Raw genomic sequence first — 14082 nt, forward strand, 5'->3', positions numbered from 1 at the left:
AATCAAGTAACAAATGTACATAATTTCTTCCTTTTTCAATTGGAATTTTTAAATGCTTATTCTTAGCAATTCTTTAATATTAATTTCATGCTAAGTGAGTCATTAAATTCTTATGAGGAAAACTATTTTTAAGTCATGTACTCATTTAAAAATGTAACATTACTTTCTGCAGACAATAAAAATGTGCTATATTAGTTACAACACACCAGGATTGGTGGGATGCATGCTCTAAATAAAAATGCATATTTTTACTGACCTAAGAAAACTGTACTAAAACTGGTTTCATGTTCTTTTGAAAGTGTACATATCAATGCTCAATGGAAGATAGATTTTGTTTGCTTTGTTTTCTAGGAACACTGTTAAGAAATCCCACAACACTAGGGTTGTTTCTCTGTTCTACAACATTCACATAATTGTAATAGGAAGGTAAGAGTTACCTGTCTTTATAATCCAGGCTCATCTAATATACCCTCACACAATTTTAAAATGAAATCTGTTTATCTCATTTTGACAACTATATACCTATTGATCTCTTCAGAAAGAGCAAATGTTCATTGATTGGAGGAATATCCATAGGGCAGAGGAAATTTTTATTATTTTATGTATATGAGTGTATTGCCTGCATGCATATGAATGCACCTGTGTTGTGCAATGCCTGCAACGTCAGAAGGTGTTGGATCACCTAGAACTGGAGTTAAGAACAGCTGTTTAGCTGCCATGTAGGTGCTGGGAACTGAACCCAAGTCCTCTGCAAGAGCAGCCAGTGCTCTTAACTGCTGAGCCATCTCTCCAGCCCCGAAATTTTAACCATAGAAACTAATTCTACTATAGGGCCTTACCTTATCTCTGTGGCTAGCCACAGAAACTTGAAATAATATTAAAGAGAAATTTATTTTTCTTCATTGCAGAAGTCCAGAGTTCAGAAGTCAGAATGTCAAAGTATACAGTAAGTAACTCCCATGATTTCTGGGGACCCAGGTGTTTCTCATCCTTCTCATGGTTTTTATTCTCCCATCTTTATTCCATGACTACTGTCCTTGAAGGTTACTTTATGGTCTAAGATAGTCAGAGGTCCAGTCAACTGACTTACATGATCATCCTGCATTAGTTAGCCTTCTGTTACTGTAACAAAATATTTGAGGTAATTAGTATAAAAAAGAGGGAGTTTTGTTTTAGTTCATAAGTTTGGAGATTTCAGTCCTTGGTTGGTTAGCCCCACTGCTTTTTGGGGCTGTGGTGATACAGTACATTATAGTGGAAGGAAGCCCACTTGTTTCATGGTGAGAAATGAAAAAGAAGGTAAGAGACTGGGTCCCACAATCCTTTTCAAACACATACCTCTGATAATCTAAAAACCTCTTACCTACTCTGCCTCACCTCTTAAAACTTCTGTCACCTTTGAAAAGTGCACAAGCACGGGACCAAGCTTTTAACAGACCCAGGCTTATGGGAAATATACAAGATCCAAACTGTGTAAGACTCCTTTCAGAAGACAGTCTGGGAAAGGCCCCTTCCCTTCCCCCCTTTCCTTCCTTCCCTTTCCCTCTTTCTCTTTCCTTCTCCTTCCCTCTTGCTGAGATAGTCTTGCTCTATAACAACACGCTAGCTTGGCACCATCAATTCTCTTGCCTAAGCCTCCTCAATGCTAGTGTTACAGGTTTGGTACATTGTCACCACACTTGGCTTGGGTACATTGTCATGCTAAGTAAAAGCAGAGTTTGATGTAATAAGGAGAGGAAGTGGTAAAACAAGATTAATAAAGACAATGTAATGAATTTTTCTATTCAATTTAGAAGGTTCTGAAGACTTTCTTCCCCACATCTTAAATGTTTCTTAAAAAAATAAAACTATAATGATGTCTTTTTCCCCTAAAAATCTTCACTTGACCAACTACAAAGCAGTTCACTCCATCAATATCCTACTATTTCTCTGGCCTGACAAACTGAAAATCTAAGCAATCTTAGTTTTTTTGAAAAGAGGGAAAGCCACTCTTCCCTTCCTTCTCTCCTCCGAAGCAGTTCATATAAAAGACATCCTTAACTTTCCCTGAGGCAGGTTCTGAGACCCTCAAGTGGTGGCCCTTGAGGTGGGGCAAAGGAGCTTTGAAGACACAGGGTCACAGAGGCCTTGAACAAACAAGCCTTGCTAAGTACCCCCTAGTTCATGACTATTAGATGGTATTCTCTGTCCAATTATCTCTCTCCATGACTGGCCACTCTTCATCAAAATTAGTATACACAGGCTTAATTGCTTCATTGGGACTTCTTCATGTGTCATGTGAAAATAAAACGTTTATGCTGTTCTCTTGGTAATCTGTCTTTTGTTATAGGGGCCTCAGCCATGAACCAAGGAAGGGTGAGGAAAATATTTTTTTCTTCTCCCTGTAGTAGGCTTTCACTAGGAATCCATTAAGTTATGAGGCAGGCTCAGCCAGACTTCTAACACCCAGGAGCATACAAAGAGCTGTCTATCTCCAGGTCATTTGTCACTGGAATCAGCTAGGAAAGGAGTGATGGTTACAAGGACATGGAAATCTTGGGGGACAACCAAGAAAACAACAGATACTTGGTTTGCCTTAAAATAGGTCTTAAAATTACAAAATTGGGAATATAAGCTACCTAGTCTCTCATGCAGTAACAACCTTGCAATTTCCTGTCTTTTCCTGTAACCAACTATCTTTGCTACTTATATTTTTTTCTCCCTACTCCCTAACTTCGGTTTCCATGGGGACTCTGCCTCTGTTGGACTAGCGATGATTCAGATTTTCAGTGGTGCAATTCTAAATTCTCCAGGAATGGTTTCACTGGGTCAGCTAGGGTCAGGGTTATTGATTCAATTAGCTGTGGCAAGTAGGAGGGGGACCAGTAGAGATTCAACTCTATTTACAATGGTATTCTAGTATGACAAACCCATGTAAATGAACAAGATCATACACCAAAATTGCATGTAATACACCTAACCTACCAAGCTTCACTGCTCAGCAACACAGTACCTTACAGAACATTAGTTGTTTCCCATTGTGATTGCATGGTTTCTAGAAACTGTTGTAGCTGTTTTCCAGCATCATGTGAGAGGATTGCTGAATATCACTAGCCTGGAAAAGATCAAAATTCAAAGTGTGCTCCACTTGTGGCTCTCACCTTCAAATTATATTAGCTACTGAACATGCATTGCTTCCGCACCATTTCAAAGTTGAAAACTGTAAATCAAACCATAATAATTGAAGACTGTGAACAAATAATGTTCTAAATAGTCTTTCAATAGAATCTAGGGAGTGAACATGTGGGGTGTATGTGTAAAGGAAGGGGCAGGTACTATGCATTACTTAAAATATACTTCCCCTTTTCTATGAATTTTTACATCCTGTAGGTCTCTCTTCCTTAACATCAAGTGATTCTTTCCCCTCTGGGTGGCTAATAAAAGACTAATAAAAGGCTAATAAATGCTTTTCTTACACAAGCATTATTTTGATAATTTTCTTCTCTAACTCACTGTACTTTCCTCAGTCAGAATGCTTTAATGGAAAGATTGCATGGTGATTGCAGCGCACAAGCCTCTGGGATCATGAGGTCCTGTCTCCTATTTTCTCCTTACCTAGCTTGGGGGATGAGCAGGGACAAAGTAAGCAGCAAGAAGACAAGTACCAAAGTCAATCTACCTGGTTTTGAAACTCGGTTTCAACACCTACTAGAAAAGACAGCTCTGTGCATCTGGTTCTGTACCTGTAAAACGGAAGTATTAACTACTACCTAAGATCATTGTGAGGACTAAAGGAATTAATGCAAGCCAAGCAATTTACCAAGTGCTTAATAAAAACACATTAAATATTAATGTTTGAGGCACAAAAGTCAAAATACAAAATCTATGAACAAGATAGTGTTTCAAGGTTATGGTACCAAATAAGCAGAGTCAGGTGGGTGTCTTCACTCAGGGTGTAAACAGTCCTACTACAACCCTGTTCACAATGTGGAATTCAAGACAGGTGATTCATTTATTAAAATGTAAAGAAATATTTGATCAAGTCAGCAACTTTGCAACCTTCAGCTGATTTTTCTCTCTCTAGAATTCAAAAGATATGATAAATTTCATCTAAATATTCCATTTTCATTTTGGCCACAATATTTGTGACTCCTTTTTAGAGGTACCCATACTCAATTTTTTGCCCCAATTTGTATTGAAGAATTTCTCAGAAAACTTGGACATTTTACAAAATGGCTGTCTCATTACTGCTTAAAATATTAGTGAGGACAGCTCTATACATATGGATACTACATAAATTTAAATCTGCATCTTTATACTGTATATGCTTCCCATTTAGGTATAAATATGGTATCTTTTTTAAAATTACTATTTTATGTGTATGCATGTATTGCCAGCATGTAGGTAAGTGCACCTGTGTCGTGCAATGCCGGCAGAGGTCAGAAGAGGCTGTCCAAGTCCAGGGACTGGAGTTACCTGTCATGTGGGCGCTGGGATTTGAACCCGGGTCTTCTGCAAGAACAAACAGTGTTCTTAATCACTGAGCCACCTCTCCAGCCCCAAATATGGTGTCATTTTATATGCTGTAGACACATAACCCAGTAACTCTTTACTTACAGCTGAATTAAGCTGACACTAAATCAGTTATAACAAGGCCTCATTATAAGTGCATTTAACAAAGATTTTCTGTAATATATAAAAGGATCTAAGTACTGAAAGTCATTATCTCTTAAAAACAACAACAAAAAAACAACCCAACCCAAAATCAAACATGGTTTCACATCGTTTTTGCTGGCAATATGAGACTAAAACAAATTAACAGGTCTAAATCATAGATTTACAATTTGTTACCATTAAGCAAGACTTTCCAAGGTTAAGGTGATTGTCGTTCAAACACTTTGATTCTATAAAGCAAATTCTAATTTTGTCTCCAGTTTGGACCCGGTGCCCTTTGTCTCTCTTCAACTTTTAGAAACTTGCTACTACTACTCAACAGTCATTTTATCACTTAAAACCTTTATAACCTTGACAGCACTTGATTTCCGAACCGATCTGTTCTTTGGTAAGATGGCTGTTGCTTCCTAACAGCCGAGTTGAGTGTTCAAATAACTAAGATGATTTACTGCGTGCATGTACTACCATTTTACAATTTTTTAAAATAGGCACACGATTTATGATTTATGGTTCTGAGGCACTGATTTAAAAAAAAAAAACCGTAAAACTTTAAGACCAGATTCTTCAGACATTCCCTGCTCCCTAAAATTTAAACACGTATGAAAAATTTTCAGATGCTCCTTTGAACCGATTTGAAAGGAAACCAGACAACTACAAGGGCTTGACTTGGTGTCACCAAAGATAAAAAAGCCCTTTTGCTGTTGAGACCACAGGTAAGAAGTTATAGACTAGGCTGTACTAGCATGCTTTACCCATTTGACAAGACCTTTTTTCTCAAATAGAATGATTTCTACTCAACTTCCTGTACATCATGACAAGATGCTACAAAACCGATCACGGGCGGCGGACGGTCTCGCCTGCTTCCGCCTGCCCTGCCCCCACACGATGCAGATCCGGCGGGATTTTCCCGCGATGCCGCGGGGGCGGCTCACTGGATCCCAGAGTACACTGCGGGTACGTGCGCGCGCAGCTCTACTCTCCAGCGACCGCGGGAAAATTCCAAAAACGTCGAAACAAAAAAGCCAGCACGAGGCCACATAACGTTTTCAACCCGCAGAACCCCGGCAGTGGTTTCCTTTCCGCCGAGGCTCAAACTGCTGAAGCAGCTCTGGGCGAGGACCACCCAGGAAGGAGGCTGTGGAACGAAGCGACAGCGCCGCTTCCTTCAGAAGCTGGCGGACGCGTCGGGTGAGGGCTGGAAGACTCGCGAGAGCGTCCGCCGGGCCAGGCCCCACGCCTCGAGGTGGGCGAGCGAGGCTCCCGCGGAGTCGGCAGATGGAGGGAAGCGGCTCTAGGGTGGCGTGGGTCGTTGAAGGGCGGGGCTTGTAGAGGGCGTAACCAGCGAGGAGGGGCGTGGGAAGGAGGAGCCAGGTGGGTACCACCCCCGCGGGGGCGGGGCCCTAAGGTTCCTGTGAAGCCGTGGGTGGGGTTGGGGAAGGGTCACACGGAAAGGAAGCCCCAGAGCAGTGGGAGCTGGGAGTTGCCGTTCTGGGGTTTTTTGTTCGTTGGGTGCTGGCGGCCGGTTCTTCTTCAAGGGAGAGGAGCAAAGGTGAATCTCTTTGCTTCGGCTCCTTGGGACCTGTGAAAAGCTCTCCTGGTACCCCATCACCCATTACAACTGGCCTGGTCTCTGCCGGGAGCCCACGGCGCAGGCCCAATTAGAAGCCCCCGGGGCGCTGCTGCGGTCCCTCTAGGCCCTCGCCTTTCATCGCTGGACCCGAGGAGGGATCTGGTGGCGGATTGTCTTTCCCACTACGCTTTATTTGAATAGCAGACCAAATGGCATTCAAAGCCCTTGGGAGATTTTTTGTTTGTTTGTTTTTAGGGGGGGTGTATATGTTGTCTTTCTCATATTTTTTAAAGTTTTGGGTTTGGAGAGGGTGTTGCATTTTCTGAAATACAAGAAGTTGAGATTAGAATCTTAAGAGGCCCAAGAAAGACTTGTATGTGCTTGGACTTTTGTTCTAGTTCGAAATGATTTGTAAGATCACGGGTTCTTGATTTCATTGTAACCTGAGCTTCATTTCATGCATCTAAACCAGTATGATTGATTTCACCTACTTATGGATGTCCTTCACCTTTACTGATAGGCTCCTTAGAACCTTTTCTCTTTCCCTCCTGGAGGGAAGGTTGGTACAAACGATAGAATCCATACTGTGTGTTGAGGTCATTTGTTGCTTAAGCCTACATAGAGAAATCAGGCTTATTGTGACTATCCACTAAACTTAAGTTGATGTTAACGTGTAATATACTGATTTCCAGATTCACATGGAAATAAGCAGATATATAACATAAGAGTGAGTCCTTAATTTGTTTTCTTAAATCCAGAGTAAAAGTTACCATATAATATATATAATATTTTTGTATATTATAAAATTCTGTTTTTTTTTAATGTCATGTTCTCTGGGTTTCTTGAAAACATCTAAGGCCTCAGAAAAGGGCAACCTATTGGTATTTTTTGTTCTGTGTTTTATTGTTTGTGTGCATGTGTATATGTATGTGTGTAGAGAGGCCAGAGGTATTCCTCAGGAGTGGTCCACCTCTCTTTCGTACCCCCCCCCCCTTTCTCTTTTGACAAGGTCTCATTTGGCCTGGAGTTCACCAGATTGGGCAAACCCTAGGAATCTGCCTGTCGTCATCCTCCCCAGTGCTGGAGTTAAAAGTGTGGGACACTAAACTAGGTCTTTTGTTTGAGAATGTGTATTCTGGGCATTGAACTCCCCTTCTCATGCTTGTGTGTTAAACACATTACAAACTGCTCTATCTCCTCAGTCCCATTCTGTATTTTTGAGAAAAAGGCATTAACTTGATTGATTGGGTAGATGTGGCAGGTATGTCACTGCATGCATTTTAAACTGCACATTTTTAAATGAATGGGGTTTTAAACTACTTCCATATTTCAGGCAAACAATTCCAGTAAAAATTATACAAGTACTGTATTTATGAAACCAACTTTAGGGAGGCCAGCCTGGCTAGTAGAATGTTGGACTAACTAGGCCGCAGAGAGACCCAGAGGAATCTCACATGAGTGGTGGTTCCAAGACAGCAGTGCTATGTAGAGCTGCAGATCAGGCTAGAGATCAGACTGAAATGATTTATAAAATTTTTATTTTAGTTCAGGATATGCATATTCTCTGTTCTTATGGTTTCTGGTTAGCTAGCTAACTTTCAAATATGAAATAACTCCCTCTCATAGAGCGATACATAGAATTTTCAGTGATTTACTGAAAATCCTAATATTACTAGAAAAGAAAATATAATGATTCAGATAACAATGCAATGCTGAGTGTGTGTGTGTGTGTGTGTGTGTGTCTTTTAACTAAATATCAAATAGCATGCCACAGCTGGCCTGGAACTCAATATGTAGACCAGACTGGTCTCAATCTCACAGAGATCTGCTTGCCTCTGCCTCCTGAGTGCTGGGATTAAAGGCCAGTGCAATCACATGTGGCTGCAAATATTGTTTTGAAGTCTAAGAAATGATTTCTGTTGCTATACTAAAATGCCTGAGGTGAGTTACTTTAATGATTTATTTAGCTCATAATTCTAGCAAGTCAAGAGCTAGTGTAAATAGAATTGTTTTTAAAATTTGATTGTTCAGTTATTTGTGGCCAGTATATAAAAATATAATTTATTTTGTACGTCGACCTTGTATCTTGCAACCTTGCTGATGTTGATTACTTCCAGTGGGTTTTAGATTGTTTTATGAGTTCCATGGTATTTTCTCCATACAGCACCATATAATCCAAGGATATACCAGTTTACTTATCTTTTCCATCTGATGCCTTTCCTTTTTTTTTTTTTTTGGCTCTTTTTGAGACAGGGTCTCCCTGTAGCCCCAGTTGTCCTGGAACTCACTATGTAGACCAGGCTGGCGTTGAACTCACAGAGATCCACCTGCCTCCGCTTCCCGAGTGCTGGAATTAAAGGCTTGTGCCACCATGCCTGGCTTGATGCCTTTCTTTTTTTCTTTGCCTGATTACACTAGCTAGATAGAGTCCTCAGCACAGCGCTGGGCAGCAGTGAGAGAGAGAACATTGTGGCTACTTCTGGGGGCAGAGAGAAAGCATTGTCTTTGACCATAACATTGGTCATGTTAACTGGGAGTTTTTCCTGAAGTGCCATGTTGGGGTGAGGAGTTTTCCTGGTATTATTAGATTGTTGAAGATTCTTATGAAAAGATGTTGGAAGTGTTATCTTTGCTACAATGTGGTTTTATTTTCTGTTAATAAGCTTTATTTCATCTGTTGAGCTATTAATGCTATATTAACTGCAATTCGAGGGTAATCCCATGATCATGTTATGTAATCTTTTAAAATATATATATTACTGGATTTGGTTTAGAATTTTTGTGTGTTTGTTCATGAGCAATGTTGGTATACAGTAGTAACTCTTCACTTGATGGCTTTGGTTTTGGCATTAACTGTAATAATGACATCTTAGAATGATTTGAGACTTAGTCCTCTATTTTTTCCAAGTTTGTGAAGGATTTATATTATCCTTTAAAAATGTTTGATAGAATTCACAGAGTAAATCATCTCGGTATGGATTTTTGTTGATGGGGAACTTTCGAATTGTCTAACACTGGCAGCTCTGCGCATGCACATCTTCTGCAGCATCTGTGGTACCTCAGAGTATGTGGTCCCAGATGTGCTTCTATCATGTGCACGTGTGTGGATATGCAGCTTTTGTAGCTGCTAGGGAGCTTTTGCTGGGTTCTTGTGTACCTGCAGTGTAGCGCTGCTCCTGTGACATGTGAGTTCCTTAGCTTAGGTTTCTGGGGCGCTCTGTGGTCAGTGGCGCCTGGGCACCAGCACTTTACCTCATCCACACAGGCTTTAGCAACACCTCTCTGTGAAAGCTTTTAAGGGCACGGAAGTGATTGGGTTTCTGGCAGATTGTTACAAAGGGTGAAAATCATCTGTAAATTCTACCAATGTGCCCACAGTGTCATCTTCATCATACAGTGAGCAAGGTGGCTGTCCACACTCCAAAAGAGCCTTTCGTGTAGTCCAGGCTGACCTCAACGTCATTGTGTAACCGAGAATGACTATGACATTTATTCTTCTACCTCCACCTTCTAAGTGTTGGGATTATAGGTGTGCACTACCATAACCGGGTTTGCATGGTGGTGGGATTGAACCCGGGACGTTGTGAATGCTAGGCAAGCACTATGTTGACAGGAGCTACATCTCCAGCCCAAGGTTTGGAACTTTTGGTTAGAGATTCCTAGACTGGGACATCAGTTTTTCTAGTCTCTGATTTAAACTTTGGACTACATGACAGGAAATGCTATATGTGGTAATAACTGTCTTAATCTCAGGGACTTAAGTGTTGATTATCCAGAAGGTCACCTAGAATGTTAGATGTCTCTTTTGTGTAGTTTTTCTTTGTCCAGATTCTCTGATGGCTTCCATTTGTGGCTCCTCTCTCTCACCTCCAGTCACCTGTACTTCAGGAAGGGAGAAGATACTTGGTATGCTTCAAAGTGTGTGTGACTTGGGTTTCATTCCATTCACTAGAACTGAGTCATATGACAAGTTTATTAAGGAGCTGGGAATGTTGAGTTGTCTCCAGATGTGGGGAGCTGTTAATTCTTATACACTGCCTTATGAAGTTGCACATACTTCAGATGTAATAGTGAACAAGTGACTTGGTTTCTGTTCTGGCTAAGTTTACCACCAGGTAGACTAGTGTCAGGAAGGGTCATGTAATCCTTGAGTAGCTGGCAAAATAACTGCTTAGCATCATCCATCTGCTCTTGGTAGAATCATTTACCTTGTTTGATATAATTAAGGTCATAATTTTCATAAAGAAAGCCAAACTCCATGAATAAGTTACTACGAACTACAAGAATTTAAAAAAAAATCTCACCAAAGCTCCTTTGAAATTTGTGATGGTTTATGAAACTGGCTCTTTGTAGAACACAGGTGGTGGAGCTTATAAAGTAGATACTAGATCATCTTAGCAAGTGTGTTTTATATAGTTAGTGCATGGTATTTTAAGATTGCTTGAGTCCGTTACTACATTTAAACATCAAAGGATTTCACCTTTATAAAATATTCACATGCTCATCTTTTTAATGATGAAAAGCGGTCTGACCAAGTGGAGTTCCCTGAAAGGGAAAGCAGTGGCTGGCAGAGCTGGGCTCTGGCTATCTTCTTTGGACAGAGCTGTTTTCCAGGTCCCTAAAGCTCCTCTGAATGCTTTGCTCATTTAATATGTCCATGTAGACATTTCAGTGTATAATCTTTGTCTAAAGCAGTTTACTTCCAAATAATTTCATTTAGTTGTTGGACTAGCACTTAGGAAAAAAAAGTATAGATCAGAACAAATTTATCATACTAATGGGGGAAATTATACCTGGGACATTCAAAGTCTCATACGCTGTAGGAAAAAGATTATTATTATTGTTGTTGTTCCTATAAAGGAAGGTATAGCTTTTAGGGAACAGAGCTTTTTTGTTATATTGATTTTTGTTTTAACTCATTTATTTTATAACCATGGATTATTTTTTGTTCACTTGCTTGTTTTTTTTTTTAAATTTTCATTTCTAACATATTGTGTGTTTTACTTTCCAGATTATTTTCAGATAGATTATATGTAAATCTCAAAAAACCATATGTATGTTACAAAGTAAAATAGACACTTTTTTAAAAGGTAGGACTCTGTATGTGGCTCGGTAGTATGGAGCTTGCCCATCATGTGTCGAGCCCTGGGTTAATCATCAGATCTGCCAAACAAAATGGGAGGGGAAGGGGCAGGAAGAGAGAGAGAAAAAATAGAGAAGAAATGTGAATATGATTATAGGGCCTTTTCAAAAAAATTAATTTGGTTCAGAATTAGGGAATTTCCTCAAAGAAGATTGTTTCTGAAGAACTTCAAGGGTTACTTGTACTTATGCATCCTTTAAGTGTCTTCATCATTATGGCATGATAACCTTTTCAGTAATCAAAAGAGCTTAAACATTTCTGATTACCTGGATTCAGAGGATTTTAGCAAAAATCCTTTCACCTCTAATTCTGACTATTGAGGTTAGTGTCAAGGCTGTTGGTGGTTACCCAGGTAAACTAATTCCTTTTTTAAAACTTTCTTTTCACCCAGTAGCCCCATGTCTAAGGGGGACTGAAGCTTCCTATCAAAGCATTCTTTTGTAAAAAATTTAGTTTTACATTTATTTATTTACTTATTTATTGTGTGTGTGTGTGTGTGTGTGTGTGTGTGTGTGTGTGTGCACGCATTCCCGTGGAGGTTAGAGGACAACTTGCAGGAATTCTTTCCTTCCACCATGTGGGTCCTGGGGATCAAACTCTGGTCATGAGGTTTGGTGGGAAGCACCTTTATCCTCTGAGGCATCTCATGTGCCCCTGAAGCATTCTCAAGGAACCCTTGGCAGACGTTCTGTTGCATCTTTCTACCATTTAAACAGAGGTATTAGAAGCAAAATAATTTTTGAATACTGCCTAATTAGTTTCTGCTTGGGGACATGTCCTGAGATTTCCAGTGTATACTAGCAAACAAATTAGATTCACAGCACATTTGATATGCATATCTTTTCCCCAAACAAAATTTGAATTCTACAAACATCAATTTTGTCATTTTCAAAATGTTTGTATATGGCTGGAAATTTTTGTCCTATCCTGCTATAACCAATACCATAACACTTCTGAAGGTCTGTGATGTTGTTGTACAATGTTAATCCAAAACAAAACTTAATTCTGTCTGAACTTGCAGCTATAGCAAGATATTGGACTTATTTTCATTGATCAGCACAACATATTTGTACCAACTAGATCTAAAAAATGTGTAGAGGAGTGCCATGCTGTATAGACCTCATTACAGTTGTGAACACAAGTGCAGCTGTTACAATTCTAGCAAAACCTCAGATTAAACAAGTTCAAATTTACTGAAGATAACATTCCAGACTATTTTTCATAATATAAACATTTTGGGACATGCCTTTGAAATGAGTGGGATGGTCATTAATATTGATGCCACTGAATTAAAGACTGAAAAGTTACTTCTTTGCATTTTGTTTTTCACTCCTAATTTTGTAATAAAATAGGCTTTTAAAAATATTTTATTATTTTTATTTTAATGTGTATGAGTGTATTGCCTGCATGTAGGTAAGTGCACCCGTGTCGTGCAATGCCCATGGAGGACAGAAGAGGCTGTCGGATCCCCTGGAACTGGAGTTATGGACATTTGTTAGCTGCCGTGTGGGTGCTGGGATTTGAGCCTGGGTCTTCTGCAAGAACAACCAATGTTCTTAACCACTGAGCTATCTCTCCAGCCCCATAAAATAGGCTTTTAGACTGAAGTATGGTCTGTTTATTCACAGCCTGAAAAAATTTGACCCTTTTGCTTTGGATTGTATGAATGTCTTGTTCTTTAAGTTGATAAACTTAAATGAGTATTAGTATACCATTTGACAAAAATTAACTGTTAATGAAATTTAATTGAAGAGTCAGTTAAAATAAAAGGACAGTAAGAAGAGTTACTGTTGAAGGATTATATTATGTGGCATTCTGGAGATGTGTACTTTTAAATTTTATTTTTATGTGTATGAATGTTTTGCCTCTATGTATGTAAGTGCACCCATGTCATGCAGTCCCCGTGGAGGTCAAAAGAGGGTGTCAGATCTCTTGGAACTGTAGTACCAAGATTGTTGTGACCTGCCATGTGGATGCTGGGAAATGAACCTGAGTCCCCTGCAAGAGCTGCCAGTGCTCTTAACTGCTGAACCATCTCTCTCCAGTGCTAGGCAGAGCGTTTTACTGTAGCATGTTTCCTGTGTTTTTATCTTCAATGAGGCCAGGATGAGACAGGCTTAAATCTTCTGCTCTAACTTGTTTGTTTTTGTCTTTAGTTTCCTAGTAATGGGAGAAGTAGTGAGGGATCATCGTAGCCAAATAGTTTTTTCTAGAGCCACTTTCTGTGCTCTCATTTCTTGCTAATTCTTACATGTTTTTTTGTCAAATTTAAGCATATACTAGTTTCACTGGAAGCTCTGAGTGACTGGACTTTGGAGTAGTTCATGTATATGTGTGTTATTTATTTTGTTTATTTTGTTTGTTTACTTATTGGTGACTATATTTTAAAATTCCATCTCTTTTTTTTGTTGGAAATGGATTTTTTTTTCATTACTTTAAAACATTTAAAAAAAAATTAATAACCACATAAGATTAGAAGTAAACATTTATCACCTCTACTATTCAACATGAAGTAAATTAAAAAAAATTTAATAACTACATGATTAGAAGAAGCATTTCATTACAGCTTTAACATATTGAGTAACACACTCCAGAGCAAGAGTACATCTCTTTCACAAGTGGGTACAAGTTTCTAGGTTCACAGTTGAGTTAATACAGTTATACAATACTGAACTCAGTATAAGTCCTGTAACACATAAAATTGAATGAGTTTTTG

At 39.3% G+C, this 14082-nt stretch overlaps 1 protein-coding gene across 8 annotated transcripts in view; it reads left to right on the plus strand.

Moving 5' to 3' along the window:
- The first annotated feature begins 5537 nt into the window (after nucleotides 1-5537).
- Nucleotides 5538-14082, plus strand: part of Fancc (FA complementation group C) — a 274173-nt gene continuing 265628 nt past the window's right edge. For 6 of the 8 annotated variants that reach the window (XM_017794868.2, XM_008855126.3, XM_029557189.1 and 3 more), the window contains exon 1: nucleotides 5538-5896. The gene's annotated coding sequence lies outside the window, so the exon portion shown is untranslated. Of the gene's footprint in view, nucleotides 5897-5959; nucleotides 6025-6113; nucleotides 6203-14082 lie in introns of those variants that run through there. The other 2 variants (XM_029557186.1, XM_029557185.1) reach the window with 2 other exon arrangements.

The sequence above is a fragment of the Nannospalax galili genome, unplaced genomic scaffold (genome assembly GCF_000622305.1).
Source record: "Nannospalax galili isolate Female #2095 unplaced genomic scaffold, S.galili_v1.0 scaffold467, whole genome shotgun sequence".
NCBI classification, from domain to species: domain Eukaryota; kingdom Metazoa; phylum Chordata; class Mammalia; order Rodentia; family Spalacidae; genus Nannospalax; species Nannospalax galili.